The following is a 26,694-nucleotide window of genomic DNA, read 5'->3' on the forward strand; positions in this document are numbered from 1 at the left end:
CTTATGGCTGCAGAAAAAAAAAGCATTAGACACCTCAAGACTCCAAAACCAGAGCACAATTTATTGTTTTTGAACAAATGTCATTTTTTTATGTGTTTTGTTGCTTGAATTGTAAATGCTTTGGCTGTGCAATAGTGAAAGATGCCTTTCATTACTTTATTTATTTGCATTTGACTGGAGGTGGAAGGAATAACGTTCTTAGTCAAAAATCTGAAGCAAGTTATTTTCTTTAATATCATTTGTTGATCTTCCATGATCTGTGAGCTGCATTACAACAGAAAATTGTGCCAACCTTTTGGTCACTCTATTGATCTTAAATGCTGAAGTTTCTGTGTTTGTTTTCAGACCAAAAAACAATATTCTCCTTCATAATATGAATATTGTGTTATCTCAGAGGATATGGCTGTACTGTTGTGGTGCCTGCAGGTTCTAACTGTGGTTAACATTTCATATGCAAAAACGACATGATCAGAGACAAAAAATATTTGCTGAACAGGGTAGAGAGAAGGTAGAAGAAAATAAATATTTTACCCGAAGAAATGTATTGATTTGTTTGGGTCATTCAGGAATTATGAATAATGTCACAAAATGAGACTGGAAGGCGTTCGGAGTTTGATGCCTTAATGATAAAACCTTTCTTTCTCTCAAAATGTTTCTGGGAAAAAAGTCCAGAAAGCTGAAGAACCAACTCCACCCACAAAAAATTATCAGGACTTCAGTGCATATAGCATCTTTTAAAATTCCTGTATTTTTAAATGTGCACCTTCTAGTAGCTCCAAAAACAAACAGACAAGCAAAAATTCTGTTTCTAAACCTAATCTGAACATGGAAACTTAAACTATAACTATCATTCCATGATTCTACAAAAGCCTTAGCTCACTCCTATGGATGGAGTATCCTTTATGAATTTTGAACAGCATTCAGTTAAGTTTCAGTTTAGCTGAACTGGTTTTCCCCTGTCACTTCCTGTTAGTTATATATATCACCTCTAACAAGTTTAGGTTTTATGCACTTTCATATTACACTACAAACTCACTATGAAAATGCCATGCCTTATTTCCTCTGCAAGATGTTTAATCAAAAATGACCCACAATTTCAAGCATGAATGCCTAACATCTCATTATTAACCACTACCTGGGACATTTTATAGCGTTCTAACCTCAGCTGGGATGTGGTGACAGGATTCAGGAGGCCACCAGTATTTTACAGTTTAGGTAATCTTTTAACTGTTCTTATTATTTCGTATGAAACAGTATGGGGAAAGATATTGTAGTCTAGACAGTTACCGTAAGGGCACACTTCTCATACTGTAAGATTCAAATAAAGCACCTTGGTTGTTTTTGTGGGTTCTTTTTCTTTAAATATCCCGGGGTAATACCTCTTGTTTGATTGGAGAAGTTTATATTTTTACATAATGTGAGTAGATTTTTCGATCAGCAGTGAAATTCTTAATGTATATGACATCATGTGTATAGTCAGGCAGATTGATCTAATTTGAAACCTCAAGAAATCAAGTAAGAGCCAGCCCAAAGAAAGGACCCTTGAGTTAATTCACGTTCCCTGCTTCTTGTCTTTTCAAGGGTTTCACTACAAGGACACTTTCCATGAAACTTTCCGGTTTCATGAATTTTTCAGACATCTTTCATCACTGACCTTTCACTTCAATTTGAAGAGAATGGCAAGGTCTGGGCAAAATGGCATTGTTACTGTTGCCTTTTAATTTGTCTCATTTCAACCAAACACAAATACCCAGCCTTTGTAATGGCGTATATCTAGCAAGTCTTACTAGTCTGGGAAGAACTTTTCTCCCCATTTTAATCTTTAAAAATGTGTTTTTTCTTTGCAAAATAAAGCTTGAAAAACAGGTCGGGAAAAATGATGACTAGAGCTGAAAGTTATTTTTTTCCCATAGACCAATTTCCTCAAAGTCATTCGGGGTTTGTTTTCCTTTTTGAAAGACTTATCCTTTAGAGATCCATTCAGGTTTTGGAAGAATGCAGGTTCTAGCTGGGTGCTATCCAGCTAGCAATGATACGCAGGCTATAGCACTGCTCTGGTCTTAGTGTGCTGATGGGTTGGACTCAAAATGAGCAGTCTTACAGGTTTTATGGGACAACCTGTTGATGTGAATGTCTGTGAGAGCAAGGGCTGGGACTTATTGAAGTACTTCTCCAGCTCAGCAATAGTGGTGGCGTTTCTGAGGGCTTTTCCAGGCAGAGTCAGGCACGAAGTGCACCTGGTTCAGGTGCTTTGTTCATAATAAAAACAGAGATGATGCTTCCACTTAAAGACAGCACGAGCTGAACTGATAAAAAGGTAGAAAAGTGTGATGAGTTTGCTTATACTTTTCTGCTGGATGAGGGAATGAGGAATGTTGCACAGATGAAACATAAAGCAAAAAAAATGCATTGCCATTCCTGCGAGCTGCAAATTTTTTACCCTGTTATTTGGTACTGGGGTTTTGGAATACTGCTGTTAATTAACGTGAGGCTTCAGTATACATCATACTGCTGTGGCAATAATCATGTTTATTTAAAGGTCATACTAAATTATTTGGGTCTTAGCTCCATAATGGCTAATTCTAACACTATTTCAAGATAGTGCTATTGTTTAAAAATTATAACACACTTCCTTTTCTAGCAAGGAAGCATTTGTGTCTACATAGTGAACAGTTTGCTTTTATGAAGATAATTTTTTTTTTCTACAGATCTCCTTTTCCTGCATTTGCAAACGTGCAGTTGCCTCTTGAACTCTCAGTTATCATTTATGGGTTGTGAAGTGGGATAGTTTGGTAATATACACACAGAAGCCTGTAATGCATAAATTTAAAAAAAAAAAGTCAGAAAAAAAGAAAATGGAATCTGATCTGGCTATTGGTTATGATGCACGTACAATGTTTTGTTGCTATGTTCGACATGTCCATATACCTTTGACAGGCAAAATAAAGCTGCTTGGCTGAAATTCTGCTGAATCGTAGCTAAAGTTCATTTGATGTTTCTGTCTGGTTTGGGTATTCAAATCTGCCCCATTATGCTAAATGAACTACAGAAAAATCGTGCTGCTGATACCAGAATCTCCTTTTTGTTCCTTTAAAAATATTCTATGTGCGTTTTGAGCATTTTGCAATGCTTACTGCATTTTAAATGTTACGGAGTTTCAGTCATTGTCAATCAAGTACATTTCACCTCATTACCTATCCCTACTTAGTATATATTTTTTTAAATCTTCTGGGTCGTACTATTAAAATAATACAGAAATAAACACTGCTGTACGCAGCCCCTGGGATTGAAACCAACTCTACAGCCATCAGCACAAATCCCGAGAGAACAACCTTCCTACTTGGTGATCCAGGCATGGTCTGTCCTGTGGGCCTGCCTCAGGGAATTCTGAGGTCAGCTTTCTCTCAGGACTATATGGAGAAAGTTATATGTCTAGATACAGGTTGAGGAAAATATTAAACTGAATGTCCTTATCCATTGTAATCTTACGTCCTCAACTTTCGGAAGACAAATCTCTAATTCTGTTACACTATATGCTGAATATTTTTTCCTATTGAAAAGCAAATAATTTTTTCCCTTCATAAATTTGAGATTTGTTATGAGATTTAATTTAAAGAGAGAAAAGTATACCTTATAAGTATTTTCGGACTGGACATGAGTTTGAGTCTGAATTTGATGCTGAATTTGCACTTTTCTGAAAGATGGGAGTCCTAGGAATTGGGGATGATGTGGGCTGTTCTTCAATATGCAGGCAGAGCATCAGAGAACTCTTAAGATTCACTTTTCATTTGTGTTTTTTTGAACTTAAAATAGTATTACAGTATTTTTCTTCCAAAGTTTGTGATGGGAGGAGAGGAAAAAACCCAAACCCAATGTATATATGTGTTGTTTTTTTTTTTTAACTTCTAAGTGGAATCATGAAAGTTTGAAGGTTTCTAAGCCACTTAACCTGAATGGTATATTATTTTTGAAATGAGTAATGAGAAGAAAAATCACGTTTGCTGACTACCTATTTTTTTAATTATATTTTGCTTTGCTTTAAGTATTGCATCTATTTTGCACTATACTGTTTGCTCGCCTAGTGAATTTTCATGGTATTTCTATCTTTCACCAGCTAATTTTTGTCTATTAGGTTTAAGCAAGACAAAGGCATTCTCTGCGTAAGTCTTTTGGGGAAAAGCTACATGAAAGTGGTAATGGCCATTATGGTAAATGCTGAACCCAGCATTTCTAAGCACTTGCTTCAAAAATGATGTATGAAGTATTTCCTGATAATGTTAATCACATGGTTTATTTTGTTTACCTTTTTGCTAATCAAAGCTCATCAAGTCTTTCCATGAAAACAAAGCCACACATAACTGAAAAAAAAGCAAGTAACCAGAATCACTGCGCTCTAAAAGTTGCATGATTTCTCTTATATCAAAGACTACAAAGTCACTTATCTGTTTAAATAAAATGACAAGAAGGGGTTTGATTGCAGGAGGTCACATATGGGAGAAAAATAGTTTGAAACATTGCTTTAGACTGATTTTAAAACTTAAGTCTTTTTTCACTTGACATAAGTTCTAGTTGACTTAAATGTGCTGCTTTGCAGACCAGGCTGTGCATGAGCATTCTGAAGTGTAATTGATTGATGATACATATGTAGCTTTGGCATATCATTATGCGTAGTCATTCAGTCCCTCTTGGACTGATACAATAACGCCAATTTTATATAAACAATTAGCTTGCTTTTTTCTCCTGGGATCAAACTCTTCTAGTGATACTGAGAATTTTGATTTGTTTGTATGTTATGAAGTGGCTCTTTTTTAGTTCACAGTCACCTGTTGCCAGTAGTTTAGTAATCTATACTTTTAGTCTATACTTTATTTAGAGGTGTCTTTCCACAGTGTCTCAATAATAACTCAGAAATGAAAATGAAACGTGCTCTGATTTCTCCTGGAACTTAATGAACAAAATGATTATTTGTGTGTTCTTGTGGAATCTTTAAGCAACTTATACATTCAAATCTGTTACACACTGGTCAAACTACCAAAGCCTGAAAGGCAGGCAGCCCCTTTCATATGAAAAATTCAATCAGCTTATCCTTGCTTTCTAAAGGAGAAAGACCTCAAGTCACTCTTCTCTAGATGAGCCAAAAGGCCTTTTGCTATCAGTTTGTATTGCTTTAGAGTTCATTACTAACAAACTTCTGTCCTTGCAGTCTGTAGCTACTAGCTGTCAGAAACCATTTCTGTAGCTTGTGAATTTAATCAATTCAGTGTGTCTGCTGAAAGTAATAAAACATGGTTGAAATTCTGTTTCAAGGAATTTAATGCACTAACTGCTGCCCATGTAACTGCAGACAGCTAAACTGTAAGATATGGACCCTATATTGCAAAGCTTTTAAAAAAAATTGCACTGATATCCTTGGTTGCACTTTAACTTATAGATTAATAGACCTTTAAATTTGAAACCAGCTCATCACCTTGCATTAAATGAAAGCAGGCTATTTTAGACAGTTTTTAACAAAGGGTCAAGATAATCTTAAAGGTAGGTAAATTCAGGCTGGAACAGAAGAAGATTTTAAAACTTATGTTCGTGGAGGGCCCAAGGTCTCCATCCCTAGGATTTCCTCTTCTACCATCCTGTTCAACTCCTGGGCAGCAAAGTTTCTGTACAGGTTTCTGTAGCAGTTCTGGACTATGTAATCTGCCCTTTTAAGTTAACCTTGCCATAGGCATTCTGGAGGAGTGTCTCAGCTGATAGATCACCGATCTTAAAAAAACTTGCAGAAAAATCCATACTGTTTCCTTATTGCGTACTTGCTTTTCTTTTTTGTTATTGCTTTGAGTTTATTAGTTGCATTGTTCAGCTCACATCATGACATATACTAGCAAATTTAGTGACCTAAAGAGGTGCTAGATCATTTGGTTTTGAGCTGGTAAATATAATTAATCAGGGTGGAAGTGCCAAAAGGGGAATTCTGGTAAACCCTAGGGCAAGAGGAAATTTTGAATTACTTCACCTTTAAGCTCATGCCAAAGTCAGAAGAATATGTCCAGAAAACAATGATTGCTAAAAAGCATTTCATTCTGAAAACCAATGATGAAACAAATGGGTAAATACTAGGAGGAAACACTGACCTAACAGCACTAACATGACCAGAAAGCTTGCAGGAACTGTTTATGGTGGTTTTCTGGCAAGTAGTTGAAAAAACTCTGGACTGCAAGGCTTTCGTTAAGGAGGTGTGAAAATAAATCATTGAGGCAGTGTCCAGCAAAGTATGTTGACCTTCACACCAGTGCACACATCGCAAGTAACAACAGTATCAGTGGGAAGAGAAGAAGTAGAGGCTAAAATACAAAAGGAATGCAAATGCGAGCAATGGAAAGCCATCCGCTACAAAGTGCAGGTGGCAATCAATAACTTCTTAACTAGGCAAGAGAGAGAAAATAACTCCACATGGTGTGTTGTCAGAGGGTACAGGACCTAAGGCGCTTTCAGAAAGTGAGAACAGTTGCAGTGGGGTAGAGATCTGCGAATAATGAGGCAGGGCATTTGAAACCTCTGTGAGATGAATTTCTGAAAGAGCACAGAAAATAAGAAACACAGGAGATGGAACTCAGAGATCAGATTCCATTTGCCTTCATCTCCGACTACCTGGAGTGCCAGGTCAGGATAAGGGGCAAGAACCCCTTAGTCTCATTTCAAACCTCTTAGACGAGCCCCCTAAGAGTAGTGCCCAGAATGGAAACAGAAACCATGCAGAGTAAGCCAAAAAGGAGTGCTGAGAAACTGCACTTACCACAGCCAGGTTTCTCACTTTTGGATGGTTTTTAGCTTGTTTGTTGGGTTTCTTTTCCCCCTCAGTTTTTTCCCCCCTCAGTTTTTTTCAAAATATGATAGGAAAGAATGTATGTCATGAATATACAGCGCATACATAGCTCTGCTTACACTTGGTCATGTCTCTGCATTAATATGAACAATGTCCACTTGCATGTATAGAAGAGCTTTGCTGAAGCTCAGTCTGAGTAACATGTAAATTAATTAAACTATAAAATGCAGGTGGACAGAAAAGTGTACGAAAAAGTCTAGAATTAACTAGCACAAACTTTCCTTTGGTTGAAAGCACCTATCCACACTTAGCTCAGTCCATAGCTCAGGAATATTTCTATATTCATCATTGATTCTTGGATCCAGAAGTACCTGTGGTTTAATGCTTTCTAGCATATGTTATGTCTTTGTAGGTCTTGTGCTACCTCTACCTCTGAGGTACAAACACTGATAATTTTGTGACTTCTCAGTAATACCACGGGTATGTGCTATGTAGCCTTATCTGAAGTTTTAGTTTTTAACGACTGTCAAGTTTGTAATCCACCTTGCTTACTTTTGGCATAATGGGGCACTCAGAACAGCTGTAGGGCATATTTATCTCAAAGCCAGACCCTTTTTATATTTTGACAAAGACAGACAGTGAATTACATCAGTTTGTAAGGACTTTTGCAATTATTGCTTTTTTCTGTTTTCTTTGTCTTGGGTTTATCTAACACAATATATAAAACTAAGTAAGACAGAATGAAAACATAGCACTATATAAGGTCCTCCTCCTAAGCAGAGAATGAGAGAATAAACAATTCTGGCATGCTGTTTAATGGAGAGAGCACAGTCAGACGCGAAAGTGAGGAAATGGGTATAAAAATGGTTTCAAATAGAATCTTACTGTATTCCTTTCTTTGTGTTCCAGATTTCCATCATAGAAAACAGAGCTGAAAGGGGATCAAGGATCATTGCACTTTCACAAAACAGGATCGACCTATTGCTGCATAAAGCTGGGAAGAAGCTTGCAGTTGGACGAGTCTTGGGTATGTTGAAATGCATAGTTAAAAAGTAGTGTTGCCCGTGGTCTTAGAAGTTATTGAGGCTGCAGTTCTCTGGAGTTCTCAGCTTGAAGCCTTTCACTAAAACATTTAGAAAATAACATAAAACAAGTAAACAGAAGAAATTGATTTTTTTTTTCTGCGCACAAATACTGGGTTTAAAGTAAGTCTAGGTATAGTCTAGTGTATTGCCTTCTGAGTGTATTGCCTATAACTTAGCCAATTGATCTTTTGTCCTTATCTATGGTTTACATGATATGCAGTCATTTTGAATAGAATAGTTGTATGTTTGCGGCTTTTTAGCTCTAAGGTACATTATACTATACATTGCTTTTTAGCCAACTTTGTTTGGCTCACCTACACATTCATATAGACCTGAAAATGTGCAAAATTTTAAAGATGCTTTATTTACCTTTATGTTGTGATCATTCATACCGAAACATCCATGTTACTAATAGCTAGGAGAATTCCAACTGAATTCTTTATGAGCTCTTCTCGACCTACTATACAGTGTGTTTGCTTTTCCCTGTGGCTGGGAATCAAGAGCTCTTGCACTCTGTGGAAAGTGTCCTTAAAGATCTGCCAGCTCTGTTCTGCTCCCTTGTCCCCAAAGGCAGTTTCCCAGGGGGTCCTATTGACTAACTCCTTGAAGAGCTGGAAGTTTGTTTTCCCAAAATTGAGGGTCCTGACTTGACTCTTCACCAGCCCCGTATCCCTCAGGACTACAAACTCCACCAGTGCATGATCACTGCAGCCCAGGCTGCCTCTAATCTTGATGTCACTAATTAGCTCATTTGCTTTGGTGACCATCAGGTCCAGTATTGCATCCCCTCTGGTAGGGCTGTCTATTACCTGGCTTAAGAAGTTACCCTCAATGTGCTCCAGGAGTCTTCTGGATTGCCTACAGCTCACCGTCCTACTTTTCCAGCAGAAGGTGGGGTGGTTGAAGTCCCCCAGCAGGATGAGAGCCTGCGAGTGCGATGCCTCCTGTAGCTGGAGTAAGGAGGCTTTGTCAAGAGGCTTCCCTTGGTCGGGCGGCCTATAGTAGACACCAACGACAAGGTTCCCTTTTTTGCCTCAGTCTCTTTTTCTAATCCATAAGCTTTCAACCTGCTCGTGGCTGTTCTTCAGAGACAGCTCTTTACACAGGGCGGCAGCAGACTTCCCTGAAAGGAGGGTCTGTCCGGCATATTGGGCCCTCTGTTCCCCTCAGAAGGGAGTAGCATACAACTTTTACCCGTCTTTTCTTCCTCGTGGAGGTGGTCGTGATGCAGGGGGTAGGCCTTTCTGACCTTGCATATCTGGAATGAAGGTAAGGGGGATAGTGCTATAAGTGAATTCATTCCATTCAGACTGTGATGTAGTTACTGTAAGTTTGAGAATTCTGAAAGGTCATGGTTTCAAGCCCCTGGAAACAGTTCTCTTTAAAGAGGCCTTGATGTGGGAAGGCTAAAAATCAAATGTACTGAGATAGTGGGTAGTTTTGGAAGATAACGACAGTTATTCTCCCATCCTAATCTTTAGACCCTGCAGAATCTTTTCCTTTGCTGTCTGCTCCATTGTTTACAGGAGTCATTACTGCCAAACGCTTTCTAAAGTAGCTAAATGAACAGCTCCAAATGATTTATGTGAAGGTTTCATGGCAAGTGTTGGGAAAGAGCCAAACTTCACAAAAGAGCTGAGGACCCAACAATTTTTGTTTAGACTTCTGAATAAATGACCAGATTTTGAAGAGGGCACAGTGCCAACTTTCCTCCGTGCCAGCTTCTCTTAATTCTTCTCAGATAGAACTGCTGGTTCCAGATAGCTTTCATATATTTTGGACAGGTACATAAATTGCAATGTACATTTTTAAAAACGTTGCTCTAAGAAAGAGGAAGACAGAACCACAGGGGAGGTTATGACATAAAGAAAACAGGAAGAAGGAAATACTCTAGAAGAAATATCTGACAGATAGTGCAGTCTTTAAGCATTGTAAATTTGCAGAATTTTGTCTCTTGATTTGATCCAAGTGCCAGGTCAGTGCTAACGTTAATCAAAAATATTCCCCAGAAATTTTTTGTTAAAGTTTTATCTCTAATCTACCTTCAATTCAACAGAGTGAGGAGCTGAATGTAGAGCATTGCAATCTATATAGGGCCATAAAATATCAAGAATTTTGAAAGCAGTAATGAAATGCCCAACATATTAAATGCTCTTGAGGAATTATTATGGCTAGTTATTTTATCAGGTTTGAATAGCTAAGCAAGTTGTTATCTTCTGCAATTGCACATGTTGCAGTTGTGGTCATAAGTGGTTTGTGAGAAGTGATGTAGTATTGTGGAGAGTAATACACAATACTATTGTGTACATTTTATTTAGATTTGATACTAAATCTCCAAGGACAGCAAAGTCTTTTTAACTTGCAGTAATACTTGTTTTGTTTAACTTTTAACAGACTTTTCCCTGTGAAAAGAATTACTCTAGCAAGGGCTTTCTGTCGGTTCCATTCTAATGCAGAGTATAGCTGCAGAGAAAAAATTATCTGCGTTCAGAGAAACACAAGTTCCTTTGCCCTCCTTAAGAGTTTGGAGAAAAAAGCTAGCCACAGAATTGAGGAGGAAAATGGTAATTTTGGCAGTCCTTTATGATGGTTCCATTTGTTTCCTTCCCCTCTTGTTGTATGCCTATGTGTAATTCCGTCTAGTTAGGAGCTACAGCTTGATAATGAAGCTGTCAGCCAGGGAAGCTTCACTTGCTTTTAATTTCCCTTTTAGGCTCTGGTGGCCCCACCTGAGTGCGAAGGAGATTTGGAAAGTTCTGGCAGTTATCTTCTTTTAGCACGTCACTGGTGCAAATAACAGCACCCAAATTTGGACACAAACCTCGTTCCAGTAGTCTTTTGCAAACTTGTGGTGGAACAGGATATTGTATAATATATCTTATAGGAAAATCCCTGATCTCAGGAGATACAAGGACTTCCTGGAAATTGCATAAATTGAGATGGTTTCAGGCTGGGAACATTCTCATTCTTCTCACCATTCGCTGAGGCTGGTGACCTCTGATCTTATGCTTGGCTGTTATTGCTGCCTTTCAAAGATTTTAGGAGAGATTGCTTTTTTACATTTCACATTCACTCTCTGGCTGCCTAGCAATACAGGACAGATCAAGTCATCCAAGAAGACCAGGCAAGATAAATTAGATGCTTAATCTGCACATCAGGAACTGCAGACAGACTAATTTTAAAAGGACATTTTGATAAAGTAAAATAGTACTGTGCCCATACTAGTAATTGCCGGTTCCACAAAGTTATTAAAGATAGATGAGCTCTGGGCTTTGAATCTTTGTTTAAATTAATGTTTGAAGGGTAGTCCATGAAATATAGGCAACAAAAGTCATTAGAAAATTATCACATAATTTTCAATATTAAAACATTTGTAATTTATATTATTTTTCTCTATCACTATCCGTAATCCTAACTGTCCTGTATAAAAACAAATATAAACCAACACCACATATAATACAGATAGTCACATTGTGAATATTCCTCCCCAGAATGAAAGTTGATTTTAGCAAATCTGGGAACAGAAGTAGTGTATAGCTGTACCTGCTACTATATGTACTTGTAAAGGGATCTCATCTATAAATTGTGGACGGCTCAGTCCAGTGTGTACGTCTTTCACTGATCCCTATTAGGGCTCCGGGTTCCACTGGTAATTTCATCTCCTTCAGAGACCAGTTTCCCTCTGCCCTTATAGTCACACAGCTGCACTGCTGGACTGGGCAGGCCTTGGGCAGGGTTCCTTTGGTTTAGAGTACTGAAAACCCAACAGTATGTGTTAGGTCCATACACCCAAACTGAAATTAAAGGCTACGTCTGTCCTTCATATGCATTGAATTATTTTTTTATATCTGACACCATGCATTTTCCTGCTGGTTTTTGTCTTCCATCATGCACTTTTTTACTTGTCTAACTATTTATAAGGTAACTGTGCATGAAAATGGCAGTCATTAATGCTACCAGGCATTGGGATTGAGTTAAGTGTATACTTAAGTGTTAGTTTTTGACTTTGCCACATTCTGTCGCACATGAAGACAAACCTTCTGTGTATAGTTCTTACCATTTTGAATTTTAATATCAATGGAGATGATAGACTGCCAAATTTTTGCTTACTTTGTGTTTTACTTTTTTGTACACCTTTCCCATGTATTCATTATATGTGTGTGTATCTATATTCTTAGTGATGTTACTGATTTTAAAATCTTCCCAAAACTACCTTGAAAGCTCTTCAAATGATATTCTTAAGTGGGATCTCTTGAAATGCTGAAGAAATAAAGTATTAGCCATCTATACAGTTGTTGTGCATATTCTTTCCTCTGTTTCACAAACAGTTTATATTCTTTGCATCTCATCTATACATTACTGACAACTGTGACTTGCAAAGGGCAAAAAGTTAGCTGCATTGGCAGCATTTGTCAGAGCTTTTGCATGTTACGTGTGTCAGTTTGAAGGAATATAAATACATGTGTGAATTTTTAAGTAAAAAAAACCAACCAACAATTGAAGAGAGTAAGATAAAAGGAAGTCCTTGTAAATGTTTTAGCTCACTATATAATCTTCATTTCGTAACAGATACTCCTCTGTAATGATCCTATTTTTTGTATCAGTCTAATACTTCTAAATTTGCTCTGTGCTTCTCCACGTTGCCCTGTCCTACTTCAGCTGTCTGCCAGTGGCCCTTCATTAATATTGATACCCAGGGGCAACGTTTGTTTCCTTCTTGCACAGAAACAAAATTCAGTTTTACAAGAGACAGTATCTGTTTGCATCTTCTGTAGATGTAAGGAGGTGCTGTAGATATTTCGGTACCCTAAGGACATCTTTATATAATGATCGCTCTTGGGCAGAAGCAATTTAAAAATCCCACTGCATACACTTGATATTTAGTATAATAAATGAGGGCAAATGCAAAAGAATTGCAATAAATAAGCTAAACACTGGAGAATACTGGATCTAGTATACAGTTAATAGAAGTGCAGTTGTCATAGAAAATGCTCATATTTATAAAGTATAGATATGCTTTGTTCTTTTTACAAATCTTTGGAGGAAGTTTGTCTTGAAACCTGAAGTCCTAAATGTGCACATTGCCTGTTCTTACTTGGATTCTGCCATCCTAATTAAAAAAAATGCATTTAACTTAGTATTTTTACCTTTATAGCTACTAAGAATGAAAGAACAACAATAGGAGTTTGTCAGAACATCTTTTTCCAGGACGTTGTAGATGAACTGTCAACATAAGGTTTGGAGTCTGCAAGAATTAAACCTCTCCCTCATCCTTTAGCCATTGTTTGTACGGTCAACTCCATAGTTCCTCAGCTTGTTTTTTTTTTTTTTCCTCTTTGCATTCCACACTTTACCTTCAGCTCTGCATACTGCTTTTCACAAATTTTCCACTTTTTCTGTCTCTTCCTCTGGTAATCTTGCCTTAAGATGGTAAATAGTTTTACAGTCACGTTTTGGGATTTTATTTCCTCCACACACGTGTTTTTTGAAGTTTGATTTGCAATAACAATGGGCAGTTAAGGATGCCTGTGGGATTCATTACAGCCCTTGTGTGAGGTAGATATCTCACCTCCATTGTCTCATAGTGTTGTTTAGGCACCTAATTCACTGAAGAGCTTTAGTGAATCCGACAGAGGTCTATCTGTCCTACCCTTCAGTGACCCTAACCCTCGATCAGTCATCATCTGTTTCATCACAACAGGGCAGATTCTGCTCATATGTGTTGAATGGATCTTACTCCTAGGAGATTATATTAAAAGTACAGTTGCCGAGTCAGGATGAGAAATCTCCCTTATGAGCATAGCTGGATAACCTTTAGTCTTTCCAGGAATACAAAACCTAAAATGAAGATCTATGGCTGATTTCAGTTCACTGATGCTAGGCTGTATCAGGAGAAATTACTTTTTTTTATCAAGACGGTGTGTTGAACATCAGTCTACTATTGAATGAGTTTTAATAGCAATTTTTCATATTCTTTAGAAAGAAAACAGGCAACTCTTAAAAGCAAGAAAATTTTTCTGTGAACTTAAATAGTGGAAGGAGGAAAGCATGCTAATAAGGAGACAACACATTGCAAATTGATGTAAACCAGCAGAGGTTTCTCAGCAGAGTCTTAGAATTTCAGTACTTCTGAATTTATTTGTATCCACAGTTACACTGAGATTCCTTGGAACATTTAATGCAGTGCATCATTTATGTATTTTTAGACATAATGTTTCTGAGTGGATTAGATTTTTCCTTGTGACTACACCACTTCAGGTGAAAATATCAACATTTACAGGGGGGATGATATGAGCCATGATTTTTTACAGGAATTTAGATTTACATATGAAGAAATATTGAAGTCATAAACCAGAATAAGGTAATTAGTAATTTAAGGCTGGTTCAATTTTTAAAATTGAATCTGCTCTTCATAATAAAAAGCTCTTTGCTATGGGTCACAGGCAAAATAATATTTTTTTTCACTACCCTTCCTGGATAATGGCTTTTAAAGTGAAAGAGGGTAGATTTAGATTGGATATAAGGAAAAAAATTTCTGCAGTGAGGGTGGCAAGACACTGTCCCAGGTTGCCCAGAGAAGATGTGGTTCCCCCATCACTGGAAGTGTTTGAAGTCAAGGGACTTTGAGCAACCAGATCCAATGAAAAATGTCACTGCTCAGGGGACGGAGGCTTAGACAAGTTGATCATGAAAAGGTCCCTTCAAACCCAAACCATTCTATATTTCCGTGATTTTTTTTTAAAAAAAAGGTCTCTAAGAAGTGAATACACCTCCTTCAAGATCATTAGCCGTGGATAATGGCTGTTGTGTTAAGGCTTTCACAACTAATTTAAATTCTTTGCCTTTTTGGTCACTAAGATCTGGGTGAAACTGGTTTGTGAAGCTTGTGTGTCCCTTGTGGCTTAGTGAGAAAAAAGAAAATAAAGAAAACAAAGCAGAATCCTATTTCTTGATGCTTTGCCATTCTTTCAGAAAATTGTGTCATTAAGTATGGTCTACTGGACAGGAGGGTATCCAGTGTATTCACTAAATATGCCAATATTAATCAGTAAACTTGAAGAAGCTCCTGATCCTTTGTTCCATTTGTTCATTGCTAAACTAGAGAATATGATTTTGCTATAGCTGACGTGTAGTAGAAAGTCCAGCCTTAACTAATTAGGGTTAGGTTTTTAAATGAGCTCAGTGTTCAATGGCTTGCATTTTGCCCATTCTAGCGGGAGCAGTTTGGTGGTTCTTAGGTATCCTCAGCACCCAGTTGTTTCCACTAACATTCGTGGGAGTGCGTTTGTCATTTTTTGGAGGGGGTAAGGGGAGATTGGCCATTTCTGCCATCTTCTTACAATGTTTGTAAGATCTGGAAGAGTGTTCAGTACAGAAGAGTGTGGATCAAACATACTGTTGAAGTGTCGTTGTATGTCCATCTTCAGAACAACGTAGTATTGTTACTGATGGCAGTTTCAGGTCCCAGTGGACGATTCCCTAATTGGTGACAACCGGGGAGTGATTAACTGCGCAGTGGAAAGGCATTGCCCGTTTATTAATCAGCTTGCATTGTAAGTGTTGCTTCTTACCAGGGCTTACATAATTTTGAACCAATTGTTAAAATTTTGTACTTCACTGATTAGTTAAGAAGAAAATGTACTTGATAAGCAGGAAGATGTCTGTTGCGCAAATTTCACAGGGCCCTTCTCATTAAGAACAGCAACTAGAGCCCGTTGAAGTTAGTAGGGAGTTCATTAGTTTTTCATCAAACCTTAAAGCAAAAAAGACTTTGCTTCCTATAGAGGCAAATTTATTGGAGGAGGGAGGAGGATGCATAGATCCAATAAGCCAAGCAACTTGTGGAGTTACTCCGTTGAGGCTGTTGGTGTTGCATGAGGGCTGAACTTAGTCCCTGAGTTTGAAGGGCAGGGACGATGCAATGAGATATTTGGAGCTTTCTGCTATGAAAGAGAACATGTTTATTTAGCATGTCTGACCTGGGTTTTGCTGAGGCCAGTGTGTGTGGCGTCACTAATGAGGTGGGCTCTACAAATGCAAAACCAATATATTGTCTCATATACCTGTTAGTGGCACTAAAGAAAATGGCTGGGAAGAGCAAAGGAACTCAGGGAGACTGGAGTGACTCACCTAGTCATTCATTTGTGGCTCCCATGGCAGTCCCTTTTGAGCCCAGCTTTCAGCAGAAGTAAAAGCCTGTGCTGTCGGCATGCTCCGGTTTCTACTGGGAGAGAGCAAGATTCAGTTTGTATGACTGCAAAAATTCAGTAAAAATAAATTACACATTTAGCATAAAATAAACTAAAACCTAAACAGGGAGTGACTCAAAGACTGTCATTTCAAATGTGGAATCTCCCTAAAATTCTCTTTGGCCTGGATTTAAGAAAAGGAGATTTGAAATGTTTATTTCAGGATAAATGGTCAATTTGAAGCAGTGCAGTAAGGTTTTAATATCTTTTTTTTAATTTATTTTTCTGTGTTATATTAATTTATCTAAATTGTGAGTAACTGTTGGGCATCGTAGTTAAGTATTAATACTAACTTATCAGAATTTAATTTATAATAGAGAAGTCAAAATAATTACTTTAATCATTAAATCTGGAAATTACTTGGCACATACTAAAAAATCTACTCAGCAGACCTCCTATTACTGTTTTTTTTAAAAATCAGAATTTAGAATTTTGTCAAGACCAGCTAAAGATTCAGTGATTAAAAAGAGCAATTGATTTCATCATGTTACAAACAGCCAGGCACTGCTTTTCTGCAGTACTGAAATTTGAACAGCATTCTACACGAATACATTGTAGATTAATATGCTCTATGCAGTGTGTTTACTCACTTCCTACCTCTCAAGAGAAATGAAATTGAGACACTGTATCAGATTAGCTTTATGATAAAAGTATATGTTTTTTATGAACTGCACAGTTCTTGAATATATTATCTCAGCATCCCTATTCAAGATGTTAATTTAATGGAACCACTTGAATCATGAGTGTGGTCTTTCCATGGGTAAGATAATTAAAGAGTTTGAAAACTAGGATTAATAAATCATTATAGCAAGTTTAGTTTCAATTAACATTATAAATGTTACTATTTTAGCAAGTAATTGACATCTGATTAGCATGTTGCAGGGTATAGCTGTTTAGATATTAATCAAAGTTCTAAACCTTGCTTACAAAATTACTTAAAGACATGTACATCATTTTCCTTTATTTACATGGTAACTAAGCTTATCTTTTACATGTGTTTGCTCAGGGCCACAACTTGTAGCATATGCTGAGATTATTATTTATTAATTATAGGCAACATTGCCAATATGATTCGAAAGTCCATGGGGCAACACATCTGCCTTTTTGATACACACTGTGTAATCTTAACCATTAAGGAGGGTTTTTTAGCTCTGTGTGTGTGTTAGCTCATAGAACTACTCATTTTTGTGTCTAAATCTGAGCATATAATAGCAGCTTTATTTTGAAAAATGAACGAAACTAATTTGTTAGCAGCTTTACGTTGAAAAATGAATGAAACTAATTTGTAAAAAATACAGCGATGAGTCTTTCTGATGAAAAAGGTAATAAAAATACATTGCATGCAAGCATATTTTGTAGTCAGATCCAGTTATTTTGTGCTTGAGCAGTCTAAATTAAATACTATAAATTCTGTCCAAGAAATGTAAACACCATGACTTAGATCTAGCTGCATAAAAATTCAAGCTGAAAAGGAAAAGCTGCCTTTAAATTTAATCTTTTCTATTTGAAATCATCGGGCTTTCCTACATGTGATATGAAACACCGTGCTTTAAAGACCATTACAAAAACCTGTCTGTAGCAGAAGAATGTAGTTTCTTACATTGGATACGAATCAGAAAGAAATACCTTGATCTAAAGGAAAATGAGTGATTTATCTGATGTGAAGATGAGTGAAAATAACGAATTTCTCTTTTTTTAAAGATCCTGCACTCCTGAGAGAATCAGTCCAGTAAACTGGGTATATTACCAATGGCAAAGCATCAGTTGTGAAGGGCACAGAACCCTTAGTTCCCACTGAAGTGTAAAGGTAAGGGTCCTGCTGTGGGCATGGATAGTAGGATGGATAGTAGGACTTCCAATTATTCCGCAGGAAGATCTGCAGGCATCCAGGAGGAGGAGTTCACAGAGGCACTTGAAATCTGACTTTTTATTTTATATTTTTTAGTTTTTCTATTCTTAGTCCTGACTGGCATGAATGGCATCTCACCAGAAGGCTAAGCTTTGGCCTCCTTTGAGGAAGAAAGGGCGCAATTCATCTCTCTGCAAGAATTCCACACAGGAGACTGATTCAAAGTGTTGGCAGCCCTTTGAAGCCACTAAGGAGCTAGAGATCTATACCCAGTGAAGGCAATATGTAGAAGGTATTTGGGAAGAACTTTAAAAGCGCATTTAGTATCTTCAGGGTCTCATCAACAGCCAACAGGGCTTAATTTGTTGTAAAATTAGTCCTCTTCAGGTAATGATCTGTGCTGGGACTGCAAGTGACTTTTCTCAGATGCTGAGGAGTATGGTTCCCCTCAGATTCACCCAGGCAGTGGGTTCTCTGCACCCCATGGACCCTGTAAGAAATGAAAATAACCCAACAGCGTGCCATAAAACAAACACTCAGCCCCCTCAAGGAAATTGGAGCATACCACAGGCTTATTCCCCAAATTGCAAAGTCAGAGCTGGCTGGAGCTCTCCTCCCCCAGCAAGGAAACCAAATTTGTTGTATTTGAACGATTTACAGTGCAGTCCTTCCCATATCTCAGCTTTTATAGGCAGCATTTATAGCAAAACAGAATAGCCCAGTAGAAGTTCAGTAGTTGAACAAATCTCTCATCGTTACAAAGAATAAACAAAAAATCATTTCAAAATTTGAATGATAGGGGAAATGGGGATTAACTAGGCAGTAAGTGAAAGCAAGCACAGCCTCGAGCAAATTTGTAATTAGGTAAGATACAAACACTTCAATAATGAGAAGTATAATAGAAATTCTGACAGGTCCTGTACTGTAGAGAGCTTGTGGGCACCATTGTAATAAATGAACAGAGATCTATTTGATTTTTTGTTAAAAGTGAGAAGCCCCAAGAGTTTTGTGTTACTTCATTTAGTGCTTCGTGAGGCTGTTTATATGAGACTTTCCTCTACGTTTTAAATCACAAATTGCTGCTTTGGCACTGTCTGTTAGATTCCATTAGATTCATTAGCTCTTCTAAAGAGCATTGCTCTGTGGAAATAGCTGAAGCAGCTGCCCTGTGTAATTTTGTTATTGCTTTAATTTACTCAGAATTCTGTTTTAACACTCCAGCTGTCAAATATAAAGAGGAAAACCCAATCAATATAAAAGCACTTTCTACCTTAGTATTCTTACGTGTACAGTTTGTGGGAAGATGTGTAAGAAAATAAGCAAATGTAGCTTTTTGTTACTTTCAAAGAGATCTTTTGGAGCTGCTGGAAATAGATAGCGCTTCTCTGTGGTGTGAGTAGTTCTCCTCTGCCAAACTACTTCTCTCACACGGTGAAACATCTGTCAGTCTCCAAGCTGAGCTGCATTCTGTCCAGTGCCACTTGTTCACTCTTGATTTTGGCCAAATAGGGGTCCCAAGATCTAGACAGGTGCTGTGCTGGTGTCCTTAAAGCTTTTTTTTTTTTTTTTTTTTTTTTGCAGGAGCATGGGATAAGGTTTCATTGATTGTCTCGGTGCAGCTGCAGATACGTTGCCGAAAATGGGTGAATCTATTCTGTAAAGCTCCTTTGATTTGTTAACAAAACTCTTCATATGTAAAAACGTGTATTCTTGTTGCTCTGGCAGGAGGTTGGACTAGAAGATCTCCAGAGGTCGCTTCCAACCCTACCATTCTGTGATTCTGTGCTTACAAGAATACAGAATTACTTACTTCTTATAGTCCCAACCAGACCATCCAGTGAGAAAATGCAGGAAACCTCCTGTTGTTGTTGATTACTGATTAGAACTACAAAACTGCAGTACAGGGTATAAACATGACAGCTACTCTGGCAGCAGTTCAGGCTCAGTATCTCTTGCAGTTGCTATGTGAAGCTGACTGAGTAATGGCAACGTAAAACTCAGTTCCTTGTTGCCAGTAACTTACAAATAGAGCTACAAAAGGACTAAATCCATAAAGGAATGACCTTTTGGCAGAGGGAAGAAGAGGTTTTTATCTTGTACCTTTGGTTCTGTTCTTGTATGTTTTTAGTAAAATGAAGCAGTTATCTTCAAGGGAACTTTAAGATGAGTCTGGTATTGCTCTGTTCCAGTCTTCTGCCTGAAGCACGGGCCAGTCAGCTGTAGCAGTTCAGGGCTGAGTCAATAGATAAAAGTCTCCCAAAACTATTTGGAGTGGGTTGCTAGGAGGAGTTGCTGGGGAAATGAATCCAGGGAATATCTTCAGCTGATGAGAACAGCCTGTGTGTAACTTCTGGAGAGGAGAAATCATGCCTCCTCTTTTTATAAGCTTTACAAGGTTATCTAATGTAAATTGGATATTGGAAAATAAGCAGACAGATGTTTCCCTTCCAAAGGTATCTGGGACAGGGAGTGGGACTTCCTAAATGCGACAGATTATCCTCTTTTATAAATGTTTCTTGTTTACAACTGGAGTATGGAGTAAAAATCCTAATGCATGATCTCAATAAAAGGAGGAATCTGATCAAATATTTTGGATTAAATTTTTTCTAAAGTATATATGGGGCTTATTTTATTTTGAGTTGAATATTCTCTAGGAACTGGTTCAATAAAATGAGCTAATGTTTATGTTGTTTAAACATGTTCTATGCATTTTCTTGCATGATACTTTTAAATAAACAGTTCCTTCTCTCTTCTTCTCCCCTTTCCCCAGAAAACTTACTTCCACAGAAATAGTTTGCTTAAGATCTGTGCAGAGCTTAGAATTAAATAACAGCTGTCAATGATGCCAGCTTTTGTTTGGTAGTGAAATGATTTTCAGAAGTATAAGCTGTCAGCTTCAGAGGGACAAATTTGCAGGTAGTTATTGAAAATCAATACGCAACCTGCAAGAAGGTGAGGTTTATGGACATGGATAACTATCTCTTTTAGTGAAACACCTCTCGATGATGTACCTCTGAAGATGGTACTTGACAGTTGATTGACTTGAGCTTGGCACATGGAGTTGCTGTATTTTAGAGAAGAGGCAACCACAGCACAGGAACTATTGTTTGGTTTGGTTTTTTATTCCTTCTCACTGCTCTCCCTGTAGGTCCTTTTTTTCTTTCCTTTCTTTTCATCTTTTCAGTGCACATGCTGTGTTGAATGCTGGTAAGGCAATACTAGATCCAAAAACAAGTGACCACTTGGTATTTCTTGGTATTTTTTAGAATTCCCAACCATTTCACTTTGGAATGACAGAAATATATTTGTAGCACTATTCTGTTTCCCTAGTGGGGTTACTGCCAGGCTTTCAGGAATATCCAGGTTGGCTGGATGTCTCTGTCTCATAGTTGTCTTCTTTGAGTAACATAAATGGCAATGAGATATTACATGATTAGATTTTAGAACATTAAAATAAAGTCTCATATAAGTTTTCTAAATGAACTGCCCTGAAAGATAAGCACAATATGCACGTCCACATTAAATAGAACAAAATTATAAATATTGGCACTTCATGAATGATCAGAGAATCATTTCATTCATGTCTAAGTTATATTTGCCCTCATTTATTAAAGCCTGCACCTGTATTTGTTTTGCCTGTTTCACGATGGCATTTTGTCTGCCTCTCAGTGCTGTGAGTGGCAGTGAATGCAGGTGGGCAAATTCCAATCTCTTCTTTGGTATAACACATTGGGATCTGGTCCACTAACTACACTTCCACTGTTTTATCTCTTTCTTTTATATTAGCATTTCTTTCTGAATATCTGCCTGTAATGAGTCATACTTTATGCAGCTCTTTTCTGCCAAATCTTAGCATTTGCTTGTAGAGATATGAAATTTTTGGTCAATGCTTCTGATGAGCCATAGTGTCTAGGACTACTATTTAGATAACACGAATGGGAAAATACCTTTATGAAGTTCAACTACTGATAAACAAATATTAAGGTTACATTAATGTAAAGGGCCAAAGCAAATTACTAAAGTCAAAACCATCGCTTGGCAGGAAAACTTAATACCAAAGGCTGGGATTTGCACTGTGATTAGAGGACGGTAAGTCCAAGTGCAGGATATGCTACAATAGGGAAGAAACAAAATACAGTTGATTTCTTAAACTCTTGAATCTCTTGTGAAGCCAAACTTGATAAAGGGCTTGATGGTTTTGATGTTGTCCATGGCAAACTTCCCTAGACTTCTGTGACCAGTGAGGTTCCATTGCTTCCTTCCAGTAGGCAGACTACCAGTACTTTCTTGAACAGAATTACCAATTTAAGCACAACCAGTCACTCGTTGTACTTAAAGTTGTTGTGTAGTCAGTAAGGAGACAGTGAAAGTTCTGGAATGCTAATCTAAAAAAGATATTGAGAAACTGCTTTAATAGCAGATACTGATCTTCCCTAGAGGGCTTTACTCTCTAAGACCATTGTCTCCGTTAGCTGAGTTTCAACCTGTCCATTCTCTATTTATTTCTTCAAAATTAATTAATGGCCTTTTGGGAAACAGTCATGTGATTTCACATTGCAAGGCCAGTGAATTAAGAATGCTACTGTTGTGCCTTCTTGTGGGTAAGTGCATATTTTCCAAATTATTAAGTTGACTTTAAAAGCTTTTTCCAATATTACAGTGAAGCAGTCTAGAGAATAGAGACAGACCTTTTACTTCTCATCGTTAATAAGTCTTCAAATGTTAAACTTTATATTTCTACTGTCAGATGCAAATGTTTATTTACGTCTTCCTCAATAGCTGTCATGTTAGTGTCACTCTTTCCTTATTTTTTCCTTAATTACCTTTCAACATATAGTCTTGAAGATTAAAGGCCAAATACCTTCTTTCAAAGGTCATGCTTAACTGGCAGTGATGTTCATTACAATTTTCTGAAAGTCAACTCACTTGTCTTAATAGATGACTATGTTGTCATAGCATAAGTATGCAACACATCAGTAACTAGTATATTTTGTAATTTTCTGCGTACAAGTTTCTAACGTTACCTTTTAACATCACTGCATAGTCAGAAGACCTACTTACTACCCAATGTATTCACAATTAGGGTTAAGGTATTTTTGGTGTGAACAGTCCAGAAATGAATATGAACTTTAATCAAGTACTTACATGGATATAATTTCCGCCCCCTCCCCTGTTCATTTGTTTCTAAACAGGCTAAGGGTGCTCAGCCTCTGGCTCAAGGCAAAGCCTACCTTAGGATTCTCTTTTGTTGGCAATATAGTATTTTTTTGCCGTGCTGTTTGTTTCTCTGATGCTTGCTAACAGCTAAATAAGCAGGCAATTGTGCAAAAGAAAAGCATGCCCCTGAGAATTAGGTGCATATGCTATAACATTGTCCAGTCTTTGCTATTAGAATAAATGATTAGGAAATTGAGTGGTAAACTAAATACTATTTAACTGGTTTCCTCAGAATTGATGTTGCTGATAATCTCAATATTCTTTGCAGGATTAGTTAATCCCATCCCTTGTTTGCCATAAACTCCTCCAAGATTGTCAGAGGACAAATTCACTATAGAAAGTTAAGATATTTAACAGTGTAAGCGTTCACTGGTCTGCATGAGTTGGGGAATTTGGAGAGCGTTTATTATCAATTTATACTTGCTGCAAACTCCTCTGTTCCCAGTCCTTTGTGATTCATGAAGTGTTGATCATAGTATTTTGTCACCACTAGACCAACTGGGGAAAAAATAAAACCAGAGAGATCTACACATGATGAACTGTGCTTGGCATTTAGCATCTACAGTCTCAGCCTGTTTAAGAAGGAACTTCTGGACAAAAGGCAGGTGTATATGAATACTATCATACCATTAAAATCAGGTGTTATTTTCTGATGAATTTTTGGGCTAAGAGTCTTTACTTACTTTACTACAACTCATCAGTCTGCTTGGGAAGCACACTGATGCTTATTTCGTTAAGAAAGATGGTTAGAATTTAAGTTATTTCTCAAATAATTTGGCACTTTGAACGGACTCATCCATTTTAGTAGCTTTTTCTGGATACAGCCAGAAATGGCTCAGTAGACATATTTTATTTAAAAAGACTTTTGTTTAAAATACAGTAATTAGATTTAATTCTTTGGATGCGTTCTTCATAGAAGGTATCACCAAGGAGTCCCTTAAAGATAAAAAGCTGCATTCGGTAAGTTCTTGAGCTTCCATTTCTGGGAACTTTAGAAAGCCGTAAGGGTGATGCTTGGATACTTTCAAATAGCATTTCTGTATGTCAGATGTCCTATTAAATGCCTGAATCACACCATTGGTTTTTCCCAAATGATTTCAGCATTATGCCACATATGGATAAACACTAATTCTGATGTTAAGTAGGTCACAAACTGAAAGATGAAATTCCCCTTGCTCTCAAGCTCTCAAGCGTAGGTAAGCCATTTGCTTGTTACACTTTCTTAAGAAATGCTGTTATTTAAAAAAAAAAAAAAAACAAACCCAAAACTTTTGGTTTTGAACTTTTACTGAGGCAGAGCCTTCATATTGTCCAGTGATTTCTATAATAATATATTTCATTCCACTTTGGTGAAGGAAATGTACATTTAGAGTAGTACACTATTCTGAATCCATTTTCCAGCTGAATGGGATGTGGCAGGAAAAAATATGTCCATTTCGGATGTGTCATCATCAATTCATAATGTAATCAGCCTCTTTAGTCTACGGTTTTGTCTGTTCACTTGTTGATAACTGGAAGTTAGGTGTCTTTCAGATGAAGAGAGAAGCCCCTAAAGACATCCATGAGCATGAATATGGCAGAAGTGTCAGAAGTCCAATTCCGCTCCACGCAGGCAGAGTGGTGTATTTTGGAAGGAATGTGGCTCTACAGCCCCCTCAGCCTATGCCCTGGTACTCCTACACTTGCTGTCAGGAGAATGCGTGATGGCCATCCACCTGACAATCATACTGCTGTTTGGTTTGGAGGAGGAAGCAATCTGCCCCCAGAAACATCTCTTAGTGTAGCCAAGAGTAATGGCATTACAACCGCTTCTCAGGCGTGTTCAGAGACCCATAGACAATGTTCTGGCAGCTTTCTTTAATCACTTTTGTTGTGTTGGTCTAAGAAATATATGGAGAAAGTTCAGTGTTGTGATTGCTATGTAGCATTTGCTTCCCAGGAACACAGGAATGTGAAAAACTCAACTATTGAATGCATAACAAGTACTCTATGAGAAGCACAGATGGATAGTTTGGACACTTGCTCCTTGTCTTGTGCTGAATCCTCCTGTTAGTACATGGGCTGTATGAGCTTTCTGTGCTCTGGTCATCTCTGGTAAACTTCATACATTCTGCCCACAGACGAATGCTTTGGGATATATATCTTATAGCTGTTCTTGTTACTAATGAGAAGATCTCTCAAAAGTTATGGCAGTATGATCACCATTGATAGCGCATTTTCTGCCATGAATTCATAGCTCTTAAAATCTGAAATGATAATGTTGTTTGGTTGTATTATCTGTGATGTTTTAGATGGCAGTGACTAAGATCAGTGAACGTGGGATGTATTTCACTCCTGCCTCACTGTCAATTACCATCATCTTTTTCTTTCTCATTTCTGCTGTTGGTGTTCTTAAATGGCTCCTATGCCTTGTATGAACTTGAAGACAATCAACAGTTTATGTGAATTCAATTATTCAGTTTGTCTCTTTTCAGTCATCTATTAGGTCAGTGTTTTAAACGACCTTTTTTTTTTTTCTTCTCATAAACTTGCATATTTCTCCTGAAGAAATTTGGGAACTGTATATAAAAGGAGGAGAAGGAACCTGTTGTTCCTGTTAAGAATTCTCAAAGTGGAATAGGAATGTTCTTTTAATGGAAAGATTCAGACAAGTTTTGGAGAGAAGAACTAATCTGAGAACTTACAAGTGATTCTTTCTAATATAACTAAAAGCTGTGTGGAGGACAATTTAGCAGAGGACTGTAATTATTTAGAATAGTGATATTTTGGAGAAAAATACCGAGTCTGGAAAAGATTGAACCCGAAACCGAACTACTTAGCAATTTACATCTTCTAAGTAAAGCACAGGAGATGATACATATAGAAACACACAGATAACTACTTTGTAGATTTTGTTTTGTCTTTTTAGTGGCAAGTTTCTTAAACAAATTACTATTTGAAATATTTTAATATGTGTATGATGCTGTGTATTCTGAGCATGGAAGAAACTCAAGTACTGCATTCACACTTTTATCATGTTTCGGAATTGTTTGCAGTTCATCAGATGGTGGTAGTTTGGCATAGAAAACATGGATTTCAAAATTTGTGATAGATGCAGGTGAAGAAAAAAAAAAGGACAATTGATATTGACAGCTAAAGTCTTATTCTATGTGACTGTGCAGGAGAGTTAAAAGGTAGGTATCAGCAACTTTTTGAACTCTACAAGAAAGATTGTAATTGTACCTGGTTCATTATTCATCAAAGAATGAATCTGACAAAAACCTCAAAGGTAAGTGCATCGAGTCCGTAAAATGTCAAGACTAAAACAGCCATTCTGATGGTTATTGGATAATCTTTCTACTATACACCTATATTTATTTATTTATACTCTTGATCTTATTTTTCATTTCCAATATACTGTTCTTCAAAGAACTGTAACATTTCTTCAGGATGTTACAGGATACTTGTGTGGTGTCTGTAAGACACTCCTCAAAGTTT

At 37.4% G+C, this 26,694-nt stretch overlaps 1 long non-coding RNA gene across 1 annotated transcript in view; it reads left to right on the plus strand.

Moving 5' to 3' along the window:
- LOC141741818 (uncharacterized) overlaps positions 1-26,694 on the plus strand; it is a 96,514-nt gene that overhangs the window by 57,121 nt on the left and 12,699 nt on the right. The window contains exon 3 of the long non-coding RNA XR_012586488.1: positions 7,727-7,844. This is a non-coding gene — a long non-coding RNA (uncharacterized LOC141741818). The remainder of the gene's footprint in view (positions 1-7,726; positions 7,845-26,694) is intronic.

Source organism: Larus michahellis, chromosome 4 (assembly GCF_964199755.1).
Source record: "Larus michahellis chromosome 4, bLarMic1.1, whole genome shotgun sequence".
Taxonomy (NCBI): Eukaryota; Metazoa; Chordata; class Aves; order Charadriiformes; family Laridae; genus Larus; species Larus michahellis.